Raw genomic sequence first — 16,455 nt, 5'->3', positions numbered from 1 at the left:
TCCTCTTTTCATGATGTACTGGAAAATATTAGGGTTCAACCAAACACCCTAATAATGGCCAATTTCAACTACCCCACCATTAACTGGGAAAACTACTCATGTACCAACTCCTTTGCTCAACGCTTTCTGGAATTCATAAACTCCAATGCCCAGGATCAACTTATCCACACCCCCACCAGGGGTAACAATATCCTAGATCTAGTCATTACCAACATGAGTGACCGGTGTTCCACACCTGAAGTCAATGCCTCATTGGTCCGATCCGACCATAAGCTAATTACCCTAGATATCCACATCCTACCCCCACCCCCCCCATTAAGGAAATCATGGTAAAATATTTCTCCAAAGCCAACTTCATGCTTCTTAAGACAGAAATGGTGAACTTCAATGTACCCATGCAGATAGCCAATACAGTTACTACTACTAAATCCTACACAATTGCACTTTATAAGCACTAACATGAGTGCATGGATCGTACTATCCCAAGACGCTATCCTCCAATAAAAGGAAGCCAATCTGGTAGTCCCCTGCCATAAACAAACTGTACAACAGAAGGAAGAAACTGTTGCAAAAGAGAGTAAAATCCCATGAGTGGAGGAGCTCCCTGGTCAGCCTCAGTAAGAAGCTGCAATCCCTGATAAAATCCTCCAAAGCTAGTTACAAAAACAAAATTGCCACTGATTCTAAAGACAACCACAAAGCATTCTATAGCTATGTCAAGAATCTCAATAACAACACTCAGATCTGCTCTGAGTTACAGCACAATGGCACTAAATATACAGACCCAAATTATATTGCCAACATCCTGGCAGACAGGTTCAGTGCTAACTTTACCCCCCTCTCACCCCCTAAAGAGCCCATCTCTATACCGGAAGAATGCAAAGTTCCTGTAATCATAGCTACACAGGTAAAAACCACACTCTCCAAAGCCAGGAACACAGCATCTATGGGACCAGACAACATCCCAGGCTGCATTCTATATGAACTACAGAACGAACTGGCACCCCACCTAAATACCATGTTCAATCATAGCCTCACCTCAGGCTTTGTGCCTGCTGAATGGTGCACAGTGACAGTTATCCCACTCCACAAGGGGGGAGCCACCATGGAACCTGGGAATTACCACCCCATTAGCCTGACGAGCCTAGTCTACAAGGCCATGGAATGTATCATCATGGAACTTATAAACAAAGATATTGGTAATCTCCAAACTCTGGACCCCACCCAGTTATGGTTTGTAAAAGGCAGATCATGTCTCCTAAACCTGATGGACTTCTTTGAAGCAGTCACCAAAGCCGTAGACAAGGGTAAGGTGGTTCACACAACCTATCTAGATCTTGCCAAGACTTTCAACACCATCCCTCACTCTGGAATTATAGATAAACTCACTAAACTAGGTATAAATCCCTATGTCACAAGATGGGTTGCCAAATGGCTCACTGACAGAACCAATACTGTGAAAGTAGCAGATTCCAAATCCGACTTCAGACCAGTAACAAGTGGAGTACCACAGGGTTCAGTCCTGGGTCCTCTCCTGTTTGGTATCTACTTCTCTGAAGTACAGGCAAACACAGAAGGTCTTTGGCTAATGAAGTTCAGAGATGACTGCAAACTAGGAGCCATAATTGAAATTCCTAATGATGTGGACAACCTACAAAAGGGCCTCACTGAGACAGATGCCTGGTGTCAAAGCCATGGCCTCAAGCTCAATGCCAAAAAGTGTATTGTCATCCTCTTTGGTAAAAACTCATTAGACCCATTATATAGTACAACGGCCCTTTTGGTATGTACCTCACAAGACATCTACAACAACTGGAAAGGCAGCAGAAATACCTCACAAAGAGGATTACCAACCTCAAACAGATGCCCTACTCAGACCATCTCAAAAAACTCCAGCTTTACTCCGTCACGTATTGCCTACTCAGAGGTGATCTCTGCCTAACATACAAAGCTATGTCAAACCCAGAGCTGCTGGACATGCTCCACTTAAAGAAATCCCAATCTCTCCAAGCTACATGCTCTAGAGACCTAAACCTTGTCATCACAATAAACAGAACATGCCAGAGGGATAGATTCCTGTCCCAGAGACTTCCCATACTCTGGAATAAACTACCTATCAATATCAAACAAAGCTCCTCACTAGCCCTCTTCAAGAAAAATCTTGATGATTGGATGGGAAATAGGAAATTCACCCCGGCGATCAACTCTGTGGCTCGGCTCGACAGTCGCACAGGAAAATAATTTTCTTGGGTGGCAAAAGCCAGGGTATCTTTTTGGCTGGGCTTGTATAGGCTCCAGGGCCAATAGCCTAGTACCTACCTATGAACCTATATGGGCAAGACAGTGCTATGAGTGGGATAGTCAAGACAAAAATGCTTAATGCCTTCTGATTCTCTCTGTTAAAATTGGTATTGCAGTCCTGATTCCCATTACATCATTTTTTACACTTTCCTGGTGTTCCCAGGCTGACAGAAATTGCATTTACATTCTTTTACACCTAGGCCGAATTCAGAGCAATAAAAGACATTCCACATGTAAATGCTGGTCATTAACTTTAGCCTTAAAACAATAGGCAGAAAGCCTTCATCTAGCCCGGCCGGAGCCTAGTTATAAACATCAAAGACAGTCATGAAATAATTTTAATTTCAAAGGACAGATAAGAAATGCTTGACTTAGCTTTCTTTACAGCAGAGGCAAATGTTGCTACATTGTTTAAGTTCAGCATTTCACAACATATTCTTTCATTTAAGAAAACAAGCCTGTATTTCAACAGTCATATCTGCAAAGGTCAGAATTATGTACCATATTCTATTTGACTAGGCTGGCAGCCTTCACCCATCTCTATTGATCTTCACAGGGCTCTTTCCAATGAGAAAGAAGAGAGCTACTGTCACTAATAAAGGAACAATAATTTTGAAAGGTCATAAGACAGAGTAATACCCATATATTTTAGGGTAGTTTGTACTGGGTAAGTGCACAACCTAGATAACTTGTCACTACTGTTCTGATTCAGTGGAAAGAACGCATACTTTTTAAGATTTATTTTAAGCCCTGAAATATTCCCTTAGTGTTCAAAGGCCCATAATATTGACAGCAGACTCCTGTGACACTATCATCTGCAAACTAGGATGAGGACACCAATGTAAAGGTATTAACTCTAATACTACAATGTAGATCTTTTTGCTTAAGTAAGCAGCCATGGTCTCTATCACTAAATTAAACAGCAAAGGGAAAATGGGCAGCCCTGCCTAGCACCTCTACATAGATAAATGGAGGGCATTTTATACCATTAGTCACCACTTCAGCCATGGGTTCAAAACAGAGTTCTTTACATCATTTTAGAACTTTCCCTCTAAACCCATATATACTGACAGCTGCACAGAGAATGTCCCAGTTAAAACAGTCAAATGCCTTATGTAAATCCACAAAAAACAGTAATGGGTGAGTCTGAAAACTTTGTCCTACAATGTTGGAACGTATTTAACCATATCAAATTAACTCTGGGCCTCTTTGTCTACCCTTGATAAAGCCTTGTTATGAAGGATGTATTAACGAAAGAATACCAACTTCCAGTCTTGTATCTAAGATTTTTGCACATATCTTGGTTTCCACCTGCAAAAGAGGCCTTAAATCTCCTATAGATAATTTAGATTTAGTAAGTTTGGGGAGAAGTACTATAGTGGCTAATCTACTATTAATCCGAAAATCACCCTTTTCTTCCATGGATTGGTAGAGATCTAATAAAGGCTATGTAAGGGAGCCCTTAAAAGGTTTATAAAATTCTCCAGGAAGCTCATCTGGATCAAGCTCCTTGCCATTAGGAAGTTGTATAATACAAATCACTATTTCTTCTATACTAATTGGACAATTTAAAAGAGATATTTCAGTGTCCTGAACCTGTGATAGTTTAACATCATTTTGAGAAGGACTGAATTGTCATATTCCCACTCCTATTTGATGCCATGCAAAGCTGTTCATAACACTGACTGGCCACTTTCTTAATTTCATAAAAGACATAATAAATCTAACCTGATTCATCTATTATAGACAATACAGAAATTTCCCTCCTTTCCTCAATTAGATGGCGTGCTAACAATTTAGGGGAAGAAATACCCTTAGCCATGTGAAAAGTTGCCACCTTTCCCATTTTTTATGAAAATAATTTAATTGTATGGTTTTACATTCTCTCTTGCATTGCAAAATTTGGGCACTAAGTTGACTATTACCCTTGGAAATGTGTATATGCTGCTCCAAGAATTGAGATTCAGTCCTCCAGTTGTTTAATTTTTTTGCTGAAATAAGGGACTCTGATAACTAATTAAGGAACTAGTTTTGGCTCTAATGAAATCCTTAAGGGATCCCCATCTAAAATTGCAATACACACTGTCACTCACCTTGATATTCCAGAATTTTGCAATATCAACTTGTAAAGTGGCCTCTGCTTTAGAGGATTTGAATAGCCAGATGTTAAATCTTCAGAGGGGGTTTGGGACAGTGAGTGTCTGACTAAAGAATATTTATATTCACATATTTGTGATCTGATAAAGCAGATGACCCATGCTCATCCTCAACCATGTCTTTTATTCTGTGTGAACTGACAAAAATATAATCAAGCCTACTTGCAGTGCTGTAAGCATGGGCCAAAAAAGTAAAATCATTGTCTGAAAAATGTAAAGAAATCTAAGAACCTGCTAACGGAAGGTCCTGAACAAAGTATTGAAACTATTGAGTTACTTTGGGTGTTCTTTTCCTTTGACTGAAAACTTTTCCTTAGTAGGATCAAAGATTGCATTAAAATCCCCTTCTAGAATAATTGTCCTGGCCTTACCATAAAAAACCTATAATTCTTTCATTAAATTTAAATAAAAGTTATGGGCAATATTTACTAGGGCCATAGAAACATCATAACATTATAAAATTATTTTGTGTATGTACACTGACCAAAAGCCACTGACCTTGTGAATCTTTCAGAAAGAGTCCATCATCCAACTCATCTGTTTGTACACTAATATATAAATACCACTTCTGGCTTTGTTAAGACAGTTAGAGTTTCTCCAACCATTAGATCTTTTGTGAAATGACTCACAGTAAAAGGCTTTGAGTTTCATCTCCTGCACAAATATGACATCATCACTTAATTTTCCCATATATCAATACATACATTTTGTTTCAAAATGGTGGACAGGCTCCTCACATTCCAAGAGAAAAAAAAACACTGTCTGAGGATGCAAAAAATGCTTAGATGGGTGTAAACATTTTGTGGACTTAACTGGCTGAGGAGCAAGATCCATTGTGCAACATGTCTGCAGCTACACTAAACTACACTCTACAGTCAAGCCAACTCTATCCTGAACTAATAGAAGATGCACAATATCACAGTTTTTTTTTGAGGAAGTAACCTTCCTAAACTTGATTATATAGTAAATCATGAACAGGAACATCCATCTGTGGTTTACAGTGAGGGGTTATCAATAACTAGTGGTTTCCCCTTGGACTTAAGAATTTGCCAAGTTACATTTAAGAACAGAATTAGACACTTATAAAAGAGCATACCATCAGAAAGTTAGAGTTACATATTCAGTATATTCAATCAACAGGTTATTAGCCCTAACTCTAAACTATTACAAATAACAATCACATAAGTAGTAACATTTCTGGGAAAGATGAAATAACACTATAACTGTAATCCTAATTAAAGAAAGAAAAAAGAATTGTATACATAAAAGGTGACTCAATATATTACCAATATATTAATAGTGAAAACAGACAGAAAATTGAAGATATACTAGCAGCAAGGTGTATCCCTTCTTGAAACTTAAGTGACAGTATGGTTCAGAGGTACTTGAAAATACATAGAGAGAAATACAAATGCTAAGAATAGCATAACACCCTGAACACAATGTAGTGGAACACCTTGCTGTCCACTAAACTATATGTATATATGGAAGTACTGCATTACGTCAACATACCAGATTGTCAAAAGGCAAAAACATCGACCAGAGAAGGTCAGTAATGGAAATGTTGATAGTCAACTGTACATGTGCAAGTAAAATCATTGCTTCATATAACCAGAAAAAAAAACATTGTTTTTACAGGGTAAACACTCCTCCCTGCAGCTTCACAACCCCTGCTAACTGTATATACTAACTCTAAGATTGCACAATCCCTGTAGAAAGGGAATATTTTCCCATCTGGAGATTTTCAGGCTATCACGGTTGCTGATTATCTGCGTATGTTGACCTTTTATGCTCAATCAATTGTGGTGCATTGACATAATGCAGTGGAATCACACATAATGCCAAAGGAGGTAATGATTCCAATGATTTTGACATATGCAGACAAAATAGTTGTGGTTGCTAAGAACAAAATATAGAAGAGACGAGTGCTTGTTTGTCTGAGTGGATGTTTAAATGAAATGGGAATGACCTTACTAAAGATAAAAGTAAGGGTTTAGATGATGTGGTGAAAACTGGCGATATGTATTTTTCAAAGAATGAATTGTCTTTGCTAGGGATAAAGTGAGAAATATATGTTTTTCATGCACTGGGAGAGTTTTATAAAAGAAATGAAAGAAATATGTCTTCTGTGAAGGATGTACAGATCAGCATTTAGGAAAAGGTTTATTCTTTTGATTTCTATATTAATGGGAAAAATAGCATATATGCCAAATGTTTATATGGTCCCAGGTATTTTCTTTCACATGGAGTTTATGATTAAACCCAGTGAAAAGAAGTGTCTTTTATATGAGTGAAGATGCAATGGTTACTAAATCCAGTTGTTTGTTCTGTTTCTAGTGAGAATGTTTAAATGTAAGTACAAAAGACCTGGATGATGATAAGAATAAGAAAAAGTGAAAAAGACTATGTAAATGAAATTAAAAATGATCAAAAAATGTACTGACATGGAAAATAAAAATTGATGATTACAGAGAAAGCTAGAAGGATGTGGTGTAATAATAAGATGGAACAATATTATTATGTAAACCCATGGGGAAGTTTACCAGAAGAAGTGTTTAAAGCATTTAAAGTAAGGAAGATTTCCAGTGGAGATTAGTAATAAATAAGTTACCAGTAAAGTGGAATGTGCCATATAAAAAGAAAGTTGAAATAGTGTGTTTATTTTGTGAAGAGGAAGAGACAAAAGAGCATTTTTTAAATGAAAAGGAGTGGTGAATCACTGGAAAAAGTTATGTGAATGAAATTTGCTAAGAATATTAATGACATAAACAACATAGATATGAATATATATGGATAGTATAATAAAAAGAATGATTATGTGGGGATATTATACGAACAAGAAGAAAGCCATTTGAGAAGGGTAGATAAGAATTTATTTTACCTAATATGGGTCTTTTGAATGAAAGATTAAATACAATTGTGTTTAATGGGAAATGGATTTTCGCAGATATATTGTGAAAAATTAGACTGTTGTGGAAGAAGGGGTGGGATCAGTTATGGAGAAATAACAATGAGGCTGTTAATAATAAATAGTAATAAAATAAAATGTGTGTGTGTGTGTGTGTGTGTATATATATATATTATATATATATATATATATATATATATATATATATATATATTATATATATATATATATATATATATATATATGCCTGTCATATGTTCATTTTGTAAATATGCAAATATATAGATGTTTTTATGATATGTTAAATAAAGGACCCCTACTCTTTTCAGTAGGTGCTGTGAGATCATTTACATTTACCTCAGCTACCACCAACTCAAGCAGATGGGACCTCCGTTTAAAATCACATCCAAAGGATAACACACTTAAGAGTGCCCAACCCCCTTTTGCTGCACTGCAGTATCAACATTTGATCTTCCCCATGTGCATCAAAAACCTACAGCCTTCTGCAGTAAAGGCAAGTGTGCTACCTGTTGTACCACTGAAATTGCTAATAAATAAATATTTAAAATGACAGTTTGTAAATATTTTAAACATTTTTTTGATTATATTTTTAAATTTAATTTAAATGACCCAGCTTCTTAAAATATTATTAAGTTTTTGATGCAATTTTTTTAAAGGCTTCAATGAGGGCAGTGTTAAGCAATTAATTACAAGTTTAAGTTATGATGAAGTACATGGCTTAATAAGAAACTTAAAGAACATAAAACTGCAGTTATCAATGGACTTATGATAGAAACATATTTTTGTCTAGATGAGTTTCTGAATTATTAGAAAAATCATCTAGTATTAACTGTAATCAAGAAGTGTTTACTAGATCTTGGAAATATTAAATTACTATTTCAGTATTACATCAGTGAAAGGATCTTTAAAATGTTACTCTAACCAACAAATATAATTTTAAATGTAGCATCTTAAATTATTTATGTCAACAAAACCAACACACTCAAATGTATTATTCCCAGTGTAAGTCATCCATTCACAACTCCTTTTCCCATTTTTGCATATGGGGTTGGGTTGCCACTTCAACAATCATCTAGAGCCAAGGTTCACACCACTGAGTGGCTAAACCTGCCACTGTCCCAGTGCAATATATATAAAAAATAGTTTCAGAACGAATAGGGAAACAAAAGACAGTTTAATATATCACTATCTGATCACACTGATCTTATTAGAAAAGGCACTTTTGTCATGAGTCTGTGTATATAGAAGGTATTTGATTTACTATACAGGATATATCATTTTCTGATAATCAGTTATTAGAAAATTCAGCAGTAATTTATTCATGTAATTAAAGTCATGTTAACAACTTTTATTATATTCATTAAAGTTGATTAATTTCTATTTCAGAGAATCAAAGTTAGAAAGAGAACCCAAAGTCCATTCTTCTCCAAGTATTAGTCATGGAACACTTGCTGATGCATTCTGATGTTCTTTACACATGACAGGATATATATAATCATAAGCAAAGTATCATATATATATATATATATATATATATATACACACACACACACACACACACACACACACACACACACACACACACACACACACACACACACACACACACACACACACACACACACACACACACACACACACACACACACAATATATTTTTCTTGAATAAATCTGGCTTTATGTCTAATTTATGACTCAGTAGTAAGTCAGGTAGAATGTTAATGTAAAATAAAAAAAAACAATAAAATATAACTGAGCAAAAAAAATCAAATATTTAGAAGTAATAAAATGATAACATATAGAATTAATTACTAATAGACATTTAAAGTTATAATATTTGTTTTAGTCTTTGACTTGTTAATTACTAATACAATAACAGAAGACTTATTTAAATATTTCACTGTAGATGCCCCCACTATCCCAATAGTTTATGGCCTACCGAAAATACATAAGAGTTTAGTGGACCCACCCATGTGACATATTGTTTAAGGGAGGGGGTGGGTGACTGAACCCCTGAGTATCTATGTAGAAAAGATGCTGCATCTGGTAGTTGATAAACACCAAACTGTTTTGAAAGATATGAAACATTTTTTCGAAGATCTCTATAAGGGAACAGTCAATATAGATAAACAGCAAAAGGTGTATTTTTTCGAAGATCTCGTTTAGGACAGGGTTGTATAGGAAAGAGATAAAGAAAAATACGCTACTACATAGGAGTAGTATGCACCCATGGCACATCCTTTGGAATGTCCTTAGGGGAAAATTCCTTAGGATGATGAGAAGTGATGATAGATGCCTTTCATCAACTTAAAAGAGATTTTGTTGAGAGAGGGTATAAGGTTATGGACATAGATGAGTGTATGCAGTCAGTCTTGAGAGAGAGAGAGGCAAGAACGGTAAGCCCTTCTTTTCTGAGACTTCTAATGAGGTGCAACTAGTGGGGACCCCCATAGATATACGTTGAATCAGGTTTCCTTTAACTTACTCGAATGACGTTGGTATTTTCTATGAGATAATTAAGAGAAATTGGAACATTCTGTATGCAAATGAAGAGCTTAAGTAACAGTCTCCAGTAAGCCTAGTTTTTCTTTTAAGAACAGTGCATCTATTAAGAAGCAGCTATGTAATAGAAGCAATGATATACCATCAATCGCTACCTCACATAGTTATGGGACATTCCCTTGTAGGAAGTGTAGTGCATGCAAATACATTTATACAGGTAGCCAGTTTGTACATCCTGTTCAGAAGTGCACAGTACATTTTCCGTTTTATGTTGACTGTACTACAAAGAATTTAGTTTACTATGCTTTTTGCACATACTGTAATGTCTACTACATTGGGAAGACAAATCTCTATTTGAGAGATCGTGTGCTTAAACACTTAAGAGATATCAGAAATAAAAAAGAAACGAGTGCGCTATTTACACATGTAGAGTCTAATAAAGCACAGCACTATTTTAATTTTTTTGTGTTATAAATTATATCTGAAAGTCTGAAGGGAGGCAACATTAAAAACAGGACAGAAGTCTGTGAGCAGAAATTGATTTTTTTTTCTTTAAAGCAGACTGCTTCCCTGGTATTAATGATATGATTTCATTGAAACCATTTTTAAGAGAAAGGTGATTGAAGCATTGACTTTTTTACACTATGATTTTTAATAGTTTCATGTTGTTCATATGATTTTTGTGTTCCAGCACTTTAAGAGTTTATGCTTTGTAATAACTGTTATGTGATTTTCATTGGCTGATTTGAATATAAAAATGCATGATGCTTTGAGTTGTCTGATGAAGTGGTGTTTTACTGTGAAAGCTATCACATTAATACATTTGTTTATGTTTTATCTGAGTTGCTTTTATTTTTTATTTTGAGTTATCATTCTGCCTGCAGGAGCACCACATTGGTGGTTATATACAATTTTATTTTTTCCTTCTCTAGAACTCCTTTTCCTGGTTTTTGCTGTTTTTACTACTGGTTAAAGGACAACTATTGTATGGTTGTAGAATGGTCGTGTTGGATGATGACTTTCAGAGTGAATGTAATAAGCTGAAGGACATGTTTATTGTTAGAGTGTATCCATATATCCTCATAGATGATCTCATAGATGAGGTAACTAGAAAGAGAAATTATGGCTATTTTGCCCTTATATTGGGAAGAAATGCTGTAACTAGTATTGAAACTGACTCTTTATATAATGATGAAGAGGCTGCTTTTATTTCTAGTTTTATTAGTAATTTTAGTGCTGAGCAGTGGTGGTTGGTGACTTCAAATCAAAGGGGGGGCTGCAGGAGACAGCTGAATGGGTGGGTCCAATGGGAAGTGCTGTGGCCAAGTAAAACAGGGTGGAGCTATGCTAAAAAACACAAAAACTGGTACTTTAATTAAATATGCTGCCCTGGGAGTCAAACCATCATTATGAGAGTCCAGTCAAGACAAAATGAATTGTAGCAGAAAAAAATATTTCAATGCATTGGCTACATGACAGCTTACTTAATATTTAGATGGAAACAAAAAGGTTGTGAGGCAAGAAAACAAAAATTACTTTTTAAATACATTACTGGAATGCCAGTCAAAATCAAGTATAAAAAAACAAGTTTTATTTTATGTTTTACAGCACAAAGACTAACAGACATCTGCTAAACAAAGCAATGGAGTCTCACAATGAAAATAAACTTAGCATTAAAACTTCTCTGCCCTTGAAACTCACATTCATTGAAACAACATTAAAATCCACATTCAAAGAAAATACATCTGGCCAGTGGCAGATAATGATTAACTTTGGGCTGTTTTCAAATCATAGGCCCCTTGCACAGGAAACATACATGTGTTTTTGGAAAATCTTCCTGATTGTATTAAATTATATTCCTTGTATAATACAGTACAGTTATTAGAGTGCATTTTAAATTTATTGTTTTTAACATTTGTTCCAGTAAACAATGAAACAAAATGCATGCACCAATAATGGCTAAACTGCCCGGTTCAGAAGATTTCCATCATAAATGTCTACTGAAACTTCTACAATCCACCAGTATCAGTAAATATGCACAATCTCTGCAGAAGTAAAAGTCATCTAAATAATTCCACATTAAAGAGATCTGTAACTAATGAAAAGGTTGCTGCTAGCAAACAACTTTATATTTCATTCTTTCATCTACAAATAAAGTACATCTTGCCCTTGAAGAATAAATTGCCTATGCTACATTACAAAAATGATATGCTAGTAATATCACAATAGGGAATTGATGTCAAACTGATAACAGGTTCGTCATAACTAGGTATCTCTGCCAAAGAGGACTTTCTCAGGACTGCAGAATCCACCCCCTTTAAAAGTAACACAGTACAGTATCAGCAATGCATCTATATACAGTGAGATTAGAACCCACTGCCTTCTGCATCAAAAGCAAGTACAATACCTGTTGTGCTATTAACAATGCAAGCTGACTCATCATAAGCAGCACTAAACTTCTATTCAAGCTCTCAGCTCCTTGTAAAATCCACTCGACACTCAACTGTATCTCTCAACTTTGAAGCACAAGAAATCTGGAAAAAGACAAAATTTATTTTGGGGGGGGGGACAAAAACCCAAAAACTAGGGACACATTTTAAACATTGCTTGTATAATCTTGGAAAGTTGCTAGAATAAAATGCTGTGTTACCAGCATGCATTTCACTGCCAAGTCTTGAACCCAGGACCCTGTGTACTACAATCAGAGCAACATACTACTATGCCAAATCAGCTGTTTCTTGAAAGACACATAGACAGAAACTTAAATGGCTATCATTTAGTAAATTCAGTTCTCACCATAGCTCTCAACCTCTTAGCAAAAAACACCTAGACAATGCCAATAATGGGGAAACACAGCCCCCAAACATATTCAGTGATTTCAGTTCTTACCAAAGCTATCAACCTTTTAGCACAAAAAAACCTAGACAAAGCCAATAATGGGGGAATACAGCCCCACAAATATGGAAAATTTTCAAATATCGATCTTATAAATAGAAAATTGCTAGAATAAAAGGTTTTGTGTTACCATGTACTTTCTGAAGAATATTAAGTCTGAAATTCAAATGCCTGTCATTATTTAGTAAATTCAAAATCCAGCAGGAAAGCCACAGATGTTTTATTTTTGTTTTATTTTTTTTTCTATTTTTTTACAGCTGGGGGCTGCAGTCCTGCAGCCCATTATCACAAGCCACCCCTGGTACTGAGTATGCACTTATTAGAAGCATCATATATAAAAATTGGAATAATATTGAGGAGAATGTTACTCTCAGACAGTGCAGCAAAACCAAAAATAGTAGCAAGGCGAGCTAATAATTTAAAAACTATTGTGCAACATTAACGTAATGGTAATGAGAAAATGCGGGGCATGTAGGATTTGTAGACTAATTTTAGTTTGTCAGACATTTGATATTAGGGGCATCAAATATAATTTGAAAGGTACATATAATTGTAATTCAAAAGGGGTAGTATAGCTTGCTTTATGCCAGTTATGCATGGCATATTATGTTGGTAAAACTGAAAGGTCTGATATAGATAGAATTTGTGAACATGAATATGCTATTAGGAAGCAGAAAACCACTAGTGCTCTGGCAAAGCATGCCATGTCCTATGAGGGCCACCATATTAAGTATTTAATTAAATGAGCAGGTTGCTATAAGACTAAGAAGTAGCCCATGGAAGTTACATTTAGAAAAAGGAGAATTAATATGGCAAATATTATTGAATGCTTATTCTTGGCTAGGTTTAAATGAGTAGAGCTCAGTAAATTATCTTCTTAAATTAATTCCCCTGTACAGGTAATTTATAATATAATGTACTATAAGAATATTATTTGAATATTTATCTGCTGTTTTATGTCTCCAGTAGGTTATTTTCTACAATTTTTTTTAATTTAACCAATGCATTTTAACAAAATTATTTTTTCTATTTCGTATTTGTGTTTTTAGTACATAATAAATAAATAGGCATAGACTGGGTCTATTGGCTTTATATTGGTATATCTAGCTGGATAAGTAGTGCTTGGGAATGCCTATATTCAAGACTTAAGTTTTTTATTATGCGAAATGTATGCATTTAAAACTCATATAAGTACAAGTTTTAATCATATTCATAGTTTTATATGTTTTATAAATGTTTTATATAAGTTGTTACATTTTTAAAGGTTGTATAATAAATTATAATATGTTTTAAAATCATGTTACTACATTCTGTAAGCACTTTAGAGGGAGTGGTCCATTTATTATATACTTAATGAATATTTATGAATATTTATAAGGCTGATGTCATTGATCATGTACTTGATGTTATTTAAATGAGTCAGAAAGTAATGGCACTGTCTGATGAAGTTTTGGAATTGTACAAGAAGAAAGCGTTCACCATTTCATTAATAAAATATATTCTGCCTGTTTTCTCTGCCCGTATTCATGGTTCATTGAATTTTTGACATTTGTGTGGTTCCTGTTGTTGGTTTGCTTCAGTTTCCTTGAAACTTTTAGTAAAATGTGAGGTTTACGTTTTCCTTGATATGTCGAGGACATGCAGCATCTGCTCTTCTTCCCCAGCTTCCCCATGACCACATAATTGATTGGATTAAGTTATCATTATTTATTGTTTGTTAACTGGGACGTTCCCAGGAAGCAAGTATCCATTTCCAGAAGTTGCTGAAAGAGAAATCCTTCACAAGGCTTACTATCATATTGTTGAAAGATGCAACATTTTTGAGTTGCTTCATCAACTCATATGATTGAATTTATGAAAACTATATTTGCAACATCACAAAAATGGTACATGCAATGATCGACATTCAAACTAGTTTGAATTATGCTTACAAATCACATTCACCATTCATTTAAACCACAATTACAAAACATCCAATCAGTTCTTTGATTTCGGTTTAACACATTTGAAATGTTTCAGTTTGCTTTATGAACCACTCGCTCAAGAGATTAAGTGAATATGAAATTTGTGTAAGTGTCATTCCATATTTTGATAGTAAACCCTCCACAATAGATACAGGCAGTACAGTTTGTGATCAAACACTGGAAAACACCATGAGGAAATACAAGTAAAAATATACTACTGTACAAAGCTTTGTCAGTTGTTTTTCTAAATTCTGTTTAACACTTACCTATTTAAATTGAATCAGTTTTGCTTATTGCATTGTGTTAAATGATTATAATAAATGCTAAACTGAGATGCGATTATATCCAAGGAGTGAAATCTTGATGATATCCTTGATAAATGTTTAACATTTATGGACCTGATGTCTGATTCTGTTAATTTATCCTGATAACATCTGAGGTGTATTGTCAGAAGTAAGTACTTGAAATATCCTGAGGATCTTTTGTTTGTTAATCATAACTTGTTCTCTTCTTGTCTTTATTAATCTGAAATCTTCTACTTTGGTCTTTCTGACACTGAGATTTGGTGCAGCTCATGCAGAACTACACAGCATAACTATTTATGGGTACAGATAACACATTACTTCTCTGGGTCTGGGGATAAACAATTTACCTGTATGGTTTTAAATAGTATTTGAGATCTTGATTATGTTTTTTTTATCTCTATGTAGCTTGGGTCCCTCTTATCTGAATGAGCTGATATCACCTTATAACCTACCACTGTGCCCTCTGCCATATTCTGCCACAGTAGAGTTGCTGGTAGCTCCTAGGTCACAGGCATCTAATGTCCAGTACTTTGCCTTCCATGCCGCATGCCCCTGAAACCTAGTAGGATGGTGACTTCTAGAGTATTTCACTTTGGCCTGCTTTAACATCTCCCTGAATAGCAAGCTCTTTGGAATAGCTTACAAAGGGTCTATATTATATTGTTGAAATGCCATTACATCGAATGCCATTCCCATGACACATAAAGAGCGAAATTCAAAATCAGCGAAAGCTGAGGTCAGTGATTTTTTTTTCCTAGGGAAAAAAATCACCTGGTCTGAGCTGTGACATTGCCCATTACCCCACTGTAGTGCAATCTTGGAGTTGGTATATTTAGTTAGGGGTGGTGTGGGGGGCTGTCCCCACACACTGAGTGGTGTGAGGGTGAAGCCCCCCACTTTGAAATGTTTTAACTGGTGTGTTGTGTATTGTTGGCCTACCAATTTTTTTTGCTAGGAAAAAAATCTGTGACTTGGGATTTCGCTGTTTTTGAATTTCGCTCTTTATGTGTCATCAAAACGGCATTTGCTGTAATGCCATTTCAACAATATAATATAGACCCGCTTACAAAGACATTGTACTTCATTTGTCTTTAGACCTGCCATAATCTGTTATAAATGTTTTATACAATGAATATGTTTCTCCTGGGGAAAATATAGTTTCTTCAAATAGATATGTGAATCTTTGTGGCCAGAAACTTTAAGGACCAAAGGCCATGTGCTCATAGGATCATAGGAGGTTACTAGGCTAATGGCCCTAGGGCTCTTACAAGCCACGTACAACCCCTGTTCCCAATAACAACAAGTTCTTTAGCGGAACTAAGTTAACAACTACTGCATCTGCCCAAGAGGGACACATGGGAAACTCTCTGGGTGAATTTGCGGTTTCCCATCCAATCACCCAT

The sequence above is a fragment of the Protopterus annectens genome, chromosome 8.part1 (assembly GCF_019279795.1).
Source record: "Protopterus annectens isolate FY-2018-M chromosome 8.part1, PAN1.0, whole genome shotgun sequence".
Lineage (NCBI taxonomy): Eukaryota > Metazoa > Chordata > Ceratodontiformes > Protopteridae > Protopterus > Protopterus annectens.
The sequence above is the reverse complement of the archived record's forward strand: the minus strand, read 5'-3'. Positions refer to the sequence as shown.